At 36.9% G+C, this 10,218-nt stretch overlaps 1 long non-coding RNA gene across 1 annotated transcript; it reads right to left on the bottom strand.

Annotated features, from left to right (window-relative positions):
- Positions 1–3,859: 3,859 nt before the first annotated feature.
- Positions 3,860–6,619, bottom strand: LOC146717162 (uncharacterized). Its single transcript, XR_014921862.1, has 4 exons — positions 6,394–6,619; positions 5,809–5,997; positions 5,346–5,438; positions 3,860–4,719 (listed from the first exon to the last, which is right to left on the bottom strand). It is a non-coding gene; the product is annotated as an uncharacterized LOC146717162 (long non-coding RNA).
- Positions 6,620–10,218: the final 3,599 nt, after the last annotated feature.

Raw genomic sequence — 10,218 nt, 5'->3', positions numbered from 1 at the left:
GATATGAGCAAATATCAGAGAGCAGAAATCACTCATCTGTTTAAGTGCTCTGCAGAACACTGGTCAGTACTTAGAAAGATCAGACCATAGACTGAGGCTTGGGTCCAAATCTGACTCCTGACACTCTCACATTGTTTGCACATTTGTGTGGCTGCTGTTGCAAACTGTTACTCCAATGATGCAGTGAATCAGTACATTAAAGCAGAGCACTTTCTTTGAGTCTATTATGGATTTTTACATGACTTTACAAGTCTTTTATAATTAATTATCTTGATTTTTGTTGTTAAAAATGTTAAAACAAAATGAACACACAGAACTAAAAAGATAAGAGGAAGTATTTTAGAAATCTTGTTATGAATTCTTGGATCAAATTGATTTTCCAGCAGGTGATGGACAAGAGCAAAATATCAGATAATATCAGTATGAATCGCTATTAATAAATAAGTTCCTGTTTCACAAACATGCCCAAAGCTTGCCAGTGTATTTCTATCTGACAGCTTAATTAAAAAAGACTCATTCAGCAGTTGGAGGTGTGACTCCACACTGAGTTACATCTGTCATGGGTTGAGGAGAACATTGGTAGTCTACAGATGGAAATACCTTTTCTACATCAAATAATGAAAGTTTCTCTGTAATAGAAACTCTCACAGAAAATATCATTACATTTGACAACATGCAGCACAGCTTTGTGAAGAAGGACTCACACTTCAGCAGAACATGCTTGAAACAAGTCCGTGGACTTCTAACCTTAACTGGCTTTTCTCCAGTCACTGGACCTCACCTCCAGTGGACATTTATGGGGCACTTGACGGCATACCTGATATCACAAGAAGCCAGCGCCAGATCATGCTGATATATCATTGGCTATCAGTTTTGCAGCCTTTCACTCAGATTTTTAAGCTCAGCTTATATGACGTTTAGCATGAAATTAGACAAATGCAAAATAGTGTAAAATGTTTAAATGACCCATCCATCTAGGGTCACAGGTCAGGATCACATCAAAGTGTGCAATAGACACTCCAGTGCACCGCTTCCATGTCACCCTTTGCCTCTCCAAAACATGAAATAGACAACCATGCAGACGTTACAGTAAGTTGCAGTAATTTGCAGTAATTTGCAGTAGCAGAAGAGGGATTTATTTGATTTCAAACATGAAAATAACCATGGGAAAGTGTTTAAACAGACATTTTTAACATATTTATATGTATATAAATTTTAGCTGTCTAGCAAAATCATCTCAGGTGATGAAGGATGACGCCAGAATCTACTGTATATGTGTTTTTGCTAATTACCAACTTGGCTTTAAATATATTATCTCCCTCTGCTGGAAATGCATGCAGAGGTTGTGAGTCCATTTCAGTTTGGAGAAGCGCCAGACGGACACAGTGGACCGGCGTGTCTATTACACATTGTGCTGTGATACTGGGTCGCACAGGTGGGCCAAGCCTATGTAAGCTGGCAGTGGATAAAAGTGCAGGGTACAAAAAAATAACTATAAAATATCCATATTAAATAGTAATATTCCAGCACCTAGGGCACTGGGAAAATCCCCCATAATGACCTGAACTCAGAGCCCCAGTGACTATGGAAATTTGTTCTGGTGATACAGACACCTGGAGATGTTTGGACACATGTAGCTAAGTTTGTCTCAGTCAGTATAGTTCAGCTTTACTGTAAAAACACAAACAGTTTTTACTATTGTTCCAATCACTACTGTAAGTATGAGACAGTACAAGCAGTGCTTTCAGGTTGCACAGGTAGTTTTCCACCACGATGGCACATGCATAGGTATAGCTGCACAAAGGTTTGGTGTTACATGAGGAGGATAGGGCTGCAGAAAAGCATCAAACAGGACCAGTGTCTGTTTCTTTGTGTAAGGTGGAACAGAACAGACACTGTCAGTCCCAGAAAACGATCTCATGCACATTCCTGACCAAACAGACTCAGAAATGGAGTCCATGGGAGTGAGCACCATAAAGGGCTCCATAAAGGGTCCATGCAAAGCCTCCTGGAGTGAAACAGAAGATGAAAGTTAATGTGATGGTTAATAAATAAAACGTTTGAACCCAAAAGAAGACTTGCAACCCCCAATACAACATGCACACTGGTAATGTGCCTCATTTTTGTGCAGTCCTTGATGATCTTATAGGGTTTTCACAGAAAAGCCGCAGCTACGACGAGCATAATTATTTAACATGTTTTATGTTTACAGTGGAAATACACCCTCTGACATCTGTACTGTAGAAGTCATATAATGCATGAAGAAGTGTAGGGAACGCCTGAACAAATACATGTAGTTAGTAAATATAATATCTATAAATAATTAACATGTGTAACAAACAAATCAATGGACAATCTGCTAACGAATTAACTGAAATGTAATTTTAACATCCTTTTTACTAATCATATAAAATTTGAGATCTAAACTTTAACTGGTTTTATATCTTTTATTTATTAAATAAACATTTCATGTCAGTGAAATGATGCTAAACTGAGGCGTGTATTTTTACTGCGTTTTCAGGTGAAAATAAACTGCATTATTATAAACAAGAATAACAGGAGAAATTTATAAGATAACTTCTGTTACATGTTTTTTACAGTGTTGATATGTTTCCAGTCCATCAGAGGAATAACATTAAATAACATTTTTAAATCTTTTTTTTTTAGGAAAAATGAACAATACAAAGACTATTTGTACTGTACTTTGTGTTTAGGTGACTGTTTGCAGGTTTCTTTGTGTATCAAACACATTTGTTGTTTTTGTATCCACATTTGTTGTAGAATAATACTCACGAGTATCATTTTGTAGCTCAAAGCATTCTCTCTCTGTGTGATTACTCAACAACTCACTGTTTCTTTAAGATAAAAAAAAAAAACAGGAAAGATGAGAGAACAAAAGCACTGAGTCAATGTTATTCCATCACTGGCCCTGTAATAAAAGGTGCTGCTCGACTGAACTCGTTCAGTTGCTTTTCATGAAATGTTCAGTGTCAATTAGAGGAACAGAGAAAACAAAGTGTTAACTTATTGGCTAAGACATGAACACAAACAAGGGGGAAAGGGTGGAAGAAAGTATAGAAACAACATGCCATGAAAAATGATAACATTAACAATATTTATTCCAAATATCCTGTTCATTCTTTTACAGAGTTTGCAAAAAGGTTGCATGTTTTTGTTGTATATAAGATCTAGAGTTCTTATACTATCACAACAAGAACTATATATACTAGAAACAACAAGAATGCCGAAGATGGCGCGGCCACGTCCAGACACCTTCCTGACCGCTCCGCTCCGACTATCAACTTTTCTCGGTTTTTTTGCTCTGGTTTACATTCCAAAATCCTCTAGTTTTATAGTATACGACAGCAGATCACTTATTCACTTAATGAGAGGACCCGAGCTTGAAGGATAAAGACCGCCTGCAGGGGCGAGTGCAGATTTTTGTTTTTTACCCTTAATTGGTTACCTGATACAAGATATAAGGTATGTGACATTAGTGTCACACTAATGTCAGACTTATCACCCAAAACACTTTGAAACATTGCTAGATGATGGTCAGATGAAGACAGGTGTAATAAACTGTACTACAAAAAGAACTTACTGAATGTAACTGTACACTCAAAAAAATAACTCTTTAAATGAACATAAAAAAATCATGGAAAGAATTTCCACGCGATTAAATTGCTTTATTTTAGCATTATGAAATTCTGTTACTCCAACTTAATGCACTCAAGTTGGACCAACTTAATTAAAGATTGATGAATCAACGTATTTACTGCATTTTGATCCAATATATTTTAATAGTGTTGATCCAACTTAAAGAGTTTTGTTCCAACTCAATTCAGTAGGTTTTCTCCAACTAATTTACTAAATTTGGTCCCAGCTTAAGTTAATTGAGTTGAACCAACTCATACAAATTAAGTTATTCCAACACAAGTCTTTAATGCTAATAGAAAGCAATTTAATCACGTGGAAATTCTTTCCATGATTATTTTAAGTTAATTTAAAGAGTAATTTTTTGGAGCATTTAACAAAGTCTAGAGTCTGGTTAACATACATTTCACTATTACATCTAAAAGGTAAATAAAAATTTGTCATACACATCTTTTTGTTTTCTCCAATTTATTGAATTTATAGCAAATTTCACATAATGTATAAAGAATACATGAAATGCAAGTACAAGTTACATAACAGAAAAAAAAGTAGTGGACAAAGTGGAAAGTTAACCTGTTAAAACAATTTTTAACAACAATGAATGGCTGAATCAGGTGATTTTCCGATGACCAATACAACTACTTTGAAGGTCAACAGATGCACTTTCAAAAAAGAAAATATCTGCAATTATTTTAGGTTCATGATCCAGATACATGGTGTAGCTGTTGTAATGGAAACATTTCTCAACGAGAAAATAGTGTTTTGAGAACCTGTACTTTGTGTGCTGTTGAATTGTTCGTGTGCATCTAATTCCATAAGAATCTTCTGCAGGACCTCAAAGGTGTACCTGAGTTCCAGAGGGTAGCTCAGGTTCAGTGAATAGACCAGACCAAGCAACATTGTCACTGCAAAACTACATTGCCCAACTCACCCATCACTTCCACCCCCTCTAGAACAATCACAACATCCTGAGGGTCATCGCCAGGCTCCACACCCTCTGACCGAATGACACAGATTCCAAAGACTGTCTCTGCTATGGCAGTGGCGATGCTTGTTATCAACTTCCTGTGACAATAAAACAAACAAAAAAAAGATAATGATTTCTCACTAATGTCCATTGCAAACAGTTTTAAAAGTAAATATCTGTTTTACATTAATGTAAAATACCTAAAAGCTTTATTCATTCAAGCCTTATAATAATGTAAATGTAATCAAAAATGACTGCCCGATATTTTTCCTGACTCAAGAGAAGTTCATTCAATACCTCAACAATGTCCTGTCTTTCAAAATCTTGAGTTGTGATAGGGGTGACTGTGGCACAGGAGGTAGAGCAAGTTGTCTACTGGTTTAATCCCTGGCTTCTCTAATCTGATACTAAAACTATCAATGGGTAACATACTGAACCCCAAGTTGCTCCTGATACATCCATTGAAGTGTAAATGTTACATAAAAATCTTGTATGAATGAGGTTATTATAATGATATTATAATAATGATAGTATAAAACACTCAAGAATGGTGTGTGTAGTATCCAGTGAGAAACTTAAAGCTCTTACTTTTCCTATTTTAAAAGGTATTTTTTACAGCCACCGGTAATTTATAGGAAAACCCCATCCCCTGAAACTTTTTGTATGTAGTTCAAGCTTATCTTTGATCATCTCCTTAGTTAAGGATACAGGCAAGTTAACATACCAGGTAATCCTTCACCAGCTTCTCAGGATCTTCATTCAGGTACACGCAAAGACCTTTGGCGATGTATTCTCTTCTGATTTCAACAGCATCAGTCTTTATACACAGAGGGGGAAAAAAACAAATATATACGGAAATCCATCTCAACGACCTAGCAGTGGGATTAAAGAACTTTTAGTTGAATTACCAGGAATTTGTGAGAAATACAGAGGCTATTGTTTTACAGTCTTAATCTTCTCAAATAGTATTTATGCATTTTAGACAAGTCTGTCATTTTAATATTGTTTTGTAATTTGTGTATTAATTTAATCATGCCATACCCCCAATTCAAGAAAGTTTAGATGATGTGTACATAAAATCAGAATGCAATGTTTTCTTGGTCTCAAAACTATATGTCACTTACAAATGAATATATTACATTTTTAACATGGGAATGTGATCATTTTTAAGAAAAATATTAGCTCACCATGAATTTGATGAACTGGCCTACCAGCTCTCCAGACCTTTCACCACCTGATAAGATTAAACATGTATTATCTTTACAGGAGGGAACTGCATGTCTCCAAGTTTGTTAAGTAGAAAAATATTTAATTTCAAAAAAATTAAAAAACAGGAAAACTTATCTGTTCATGTTTTGTCTTTCCTCCTCAGTGTACTAAAAACACATAAATTGTTAAATAAACCACTGTCCATCAGTTGCAACTTACAAACTTACAAATTTCAACAACCCACACGTAAAATGTAAATTTATCACAACAGTCTCTGTGGTAGAGCCAAACTAGCTTATGTGCAGAGGTTAAGTTATAAACAATATCTATATTTGGAGTAGCTAAGTCTTTCATATTAGGCTATCATGCTAGCATGACATTGTGCTATATTCTTGCACTAACATGTTAGCTAGCTAGAATGGCATAAACAAACAGATATTTTTTAAAAAACAAAACAAAAAAACAAATGTGAATAAATAGAACTGAAAAGAATCGACAAACTAATGATACCTTTGTGCAAAAAGTATTTTCATCAAGATGGATGAAGATAGATTCACTCTTACCTTTCCAAGATGACCGCGAAGCAAACCATGTGCTTTCCTGCCTCTTGTTGTTTAGAATCTCACGTGATCTTGTGATATCGCGAGTCTTTAAGGCAGCTAACCACTCTTGTTAGATTTTATCATGTCATATCAACAAGAATAAATTTAAAAGGCGCTAAGTTGGTAAATTTCATGTAGATCTTATATGATTTTATTACGTTCACCTTAGAAACATAAATTCATTGTGTTCAAATTACATGTTAGAGTCTTGTAAATGCAATAACCACCAAATTTCACTTTTTTGAGTGTAGCTGATTAAAGCATGGTCAGTTTTTTTCTACAGCCACCACAGCTGGACTGGCCATCGGGCATACCGGGCATTTGCCCGGTGGGCCGCTGGCGATTTTTTGTTTTTATGGGCCGATCAATTTTTTTATTTTTTTTTTTTTGGAAGGGTATAAATAATGAAAGGTGTTGGATTGGCCAATTGGTCATGATCGACTCTGGGCTGGACCAATTACAGCCGAGGAGGTCGGATGCACCCTCCCCCTTGTTTAGTAATCTTATAGACAAACTAAAGAAAATGGAGAACAAAAAAAGGAAAGGAGGTGCAGAAAAAATTAGGGCCAAAAAGAAACAAGCCCTTCAGGCAGACGCTGCCAAATGTGTAAAAATAACTGAATTGTTTGGCGGTAGCTATGGCATAGCTTCCACAGATTTAGCAACATCAGCAAGTGGTGGAGGCCAGAAGGGTGGATGAGGGAAAGGGGAGGCAAGAGGAGGAGAGACCCGAGGCGGCCGCCGGTCATAGTGGCAGAGGAACTGAACTTCAGGTAAGAAGTTATGACCTGCTGTCTATCTGTGTCAGATATAAACCAAGTTTAGTTGTAGTTTGTTTTCGTTGTGCTGACTTTTTACAGTCGCTTAGAATAACTGGTACTGCGTACTAGCTAGCATGACGGAGTTTATATACTGCTGGGCGGGTGCTATGAAGTTACTGATAGTAAATTTTATTTTATGCTTAAGGTAGTTTCTCAAACTCCTCAAAATCTTAACAAATTGTGCCAATCCTTACATGTTGCACCAGGCTGATTTATCATCAAAAGTGGAGAAGTCTGTGACAGAGGAGACAGAAGAGCAGCAGAGAGAGATGGAGCAAGAGAGAGAAATAAAAGAGCTGGAGAGAGAGATGAAGATGGAGAGATGACTTTATGTCATCCATGAGGGATGCATTTGACATATGTTTCACATATTATAGCCCAACAAGTTACTTATAGCAATTTAAATACGAGCAATCAGTTTTTGGCAAATACCGGAAATCAGTTTTTGGCAGACAATCACTTTTTGGCACAACACCGGCTATTGCAGTTAATAATACAACAGCTTCTTGCCATTTTTTGTGTTTCTTTTTATCGCTGTGTAACTGAGTTCAATTGAACGCCTGCATGCGCTAGTACCTCTTGCCACAAGTTCCCAGAATCCTTTGCAGTTTTACCCCTGAATGACATCACATTTTTGGTGGGCCGGTCTCTAGTCAAAATGCCCGGGCCAATTTTTTGTCCCAGTCCAGTCCTGACTGCCACCAAAAGAAATATGCCCATAAATGTGTGAAAGTGCCTCCTGGAAAAATCTGAAAAACTTTAGAGTACAGCAAAAAAAGTTTAACAGGAAAAAATATTTCAGATTAAATGTTGAGTTTTGTAACTGTTAGCCACACAGTGCCTCGTGTTGCGTGTGCTAATAGGCCTTTCACCATTTACAATAAACCATATTCCCACTGCAATGAAAAACCTAATTAGGATCTGTTCACTGAAATGTTGCCAAGGAGCGAGAGAGACTAATACCTGTGAGGCTACAAGCATAAAACTGTACCTTGAAAAAAAAACTATAACAAAATGATTGGCAAACATTAAACTGTATTCTCTGTGAGAAAGATTGTTTGTTTGTTTGTTTGTTTGTTTGTTTGTTTGTTTGTTTGTTTGTTTGTTTGTTTGTTTGTTTGTGAAATGACAGATTCTGTTGAAATGTTTCAGGAAACAAAATGACCACTGCTTGTCAAAAAGTGAGAACACACAAAGTTCAGGGAGCCTCCAGAACATGATTGGCACTCCCCCTGGTGGCCAGTGTTCAGATTAACGTTTCAACCAAAGGAATTTATCTATGTAAGCCATAAAAATATTTGATGCACTTAGAATTTTAATGTTACTTTTGCTGTCAGTACCAGAAAGTAACACAAAAAATTTATAACTGGAAGCTTGTCTCAAAGGAAGGCCATGTGTAGAGAGTCCTTATTACCTTAATATTTATACAGTGACCGTTTGGATTTATTCCTTTATAAACAACTCTTCACATTATTACCTCACATAAGGGGTGCAAACAGATGAAGATACGTAGCACTCGGACCATAAAAAATATATTCAAGTACCAACAGTCTTATTTACACTAAGAAACAAAACAGCTCCTTTTTTTGCAGTCTAAACAAAACACTCCTTCTAGTTCTTATTTCTTTTCTTCACTAGATCTTCAGTCTAATCTCAAACGTGCAATCCAGTCCAGGATTTCAGTGCTTCTGTAGCATCCAGGTGAAAGTCTGCACATTTCAGAAGGTTACAGGAAATATAGATGGAGTCTTCCAGCGGACACATGCCTCCAGCACCTTCCTGTTAAAGGGATTAATCAACTTCTTTGCCAGCTTTGCTCGTAATATACGATCTGTGCATCTGACCTCGAGCCACTGCTGTCCCCACCTCAGCTGGCATCTCCTGCTGTTCTCATGGGTGTGTGTCTAATGCTTGCACCAACCAGGAACAATCGGTGAGTTTTGGGAGGGTATGTGGGCGTTTCCAGGCATGTTTAACAGGCTGTCACAACAGTTACTCATTAAAGGAACAGCTGAGCACTAGTTATTGAACTCTTCGCAAGAAATTGTCAAAACCCTTCAAAGAGCAGAGCAATAGTGGAAGAATCAAAATCCCAGAAGACAGATTTGGATACACTCTTCTGTTTTCATAGCAAGTCCTGTTGCAATGCAAATTACTCATGTAGAATATTTGCAGTTGAAGTGTTGAACTTGTATTTGGAAGCTGCTGATCCGAACGTTCAATATGAGTTCCAAAGAGATGTGGTTACAATTATAGGAGCTCTTCACTCGAATAAATAAAACTAACTAACAGAGGGCCAGTGCTGCAACAGCAAAAAGTCTGGAAGATTGTCCAAGTGGAGGATTGCAAATTACTGCTTTATAGCACCTAACCAGATCAAGAACACTTTATAATACAGCTGAAATCTTAAGCTCCATGTAGTGCAGCTTAAAGTGCAGCTGCACTGGTTCTCACGTGGTGTTCATTCAGAATTCACCTACTTTTTTTCAAGTTTCAATTCTTTACATTTCTGTTTTGATCTTTAACTAAACACACGCTGTAAGCTGCAATTTCTTTATTAGAAGGGCAGCGTCAACAGATCCTTTCCAGTACTGCACCTTCTGGATAGCAGTCTGACAAAATGACAGCTATCTCACTTCTTTTAACTTCTTTGGAAGCTAGCATATGTTATAACTGACTTTGACACTTGGAATGAAGTGTCTGATGACTCTGACATCAGAGCCATGCTCTGATACTGATGAGATTATGCGTCTAATCTGACATGTGATGGTTTCTATGAAATAGTGCAAATCAGCAAAGTTTCTTCAAGGAATACTTTGTTGATTTCGTTTTGACATAAATCAGGCAGTAGATGCATTTTTCAACATCTTGCAAAGTTGTGCACCGGAGTGTCTATTGCACACTTTGATGTGACCCTGATCTGTGACCCTAGATGGATGGGCAAAGTTACATTCGCTGAGAAAAT

This window comes from Copadichromis virginalis, linkage group LG2, assembly GCF_057382275.1.
Source record: "Copadichromis virginalis isolate Kocher_CV1m ecotype Utaka linkage group LG2, C_Virginalis_male_GT1.1, whole genome shotgun sequence".
Classification (NCBI taxonomy): domain Eukaryota; kingdom Metazoa; phylum Chordata; class Actinopteri; order Cichliformes; family Cichlidae; genus Copadichromis; species Copadichromis virginalis.
The sequence above is the reverse complement of the archived record's forward strand: the minus strand, read 5'-3'. Positions and strand labels throughout refer to the sequence as shown.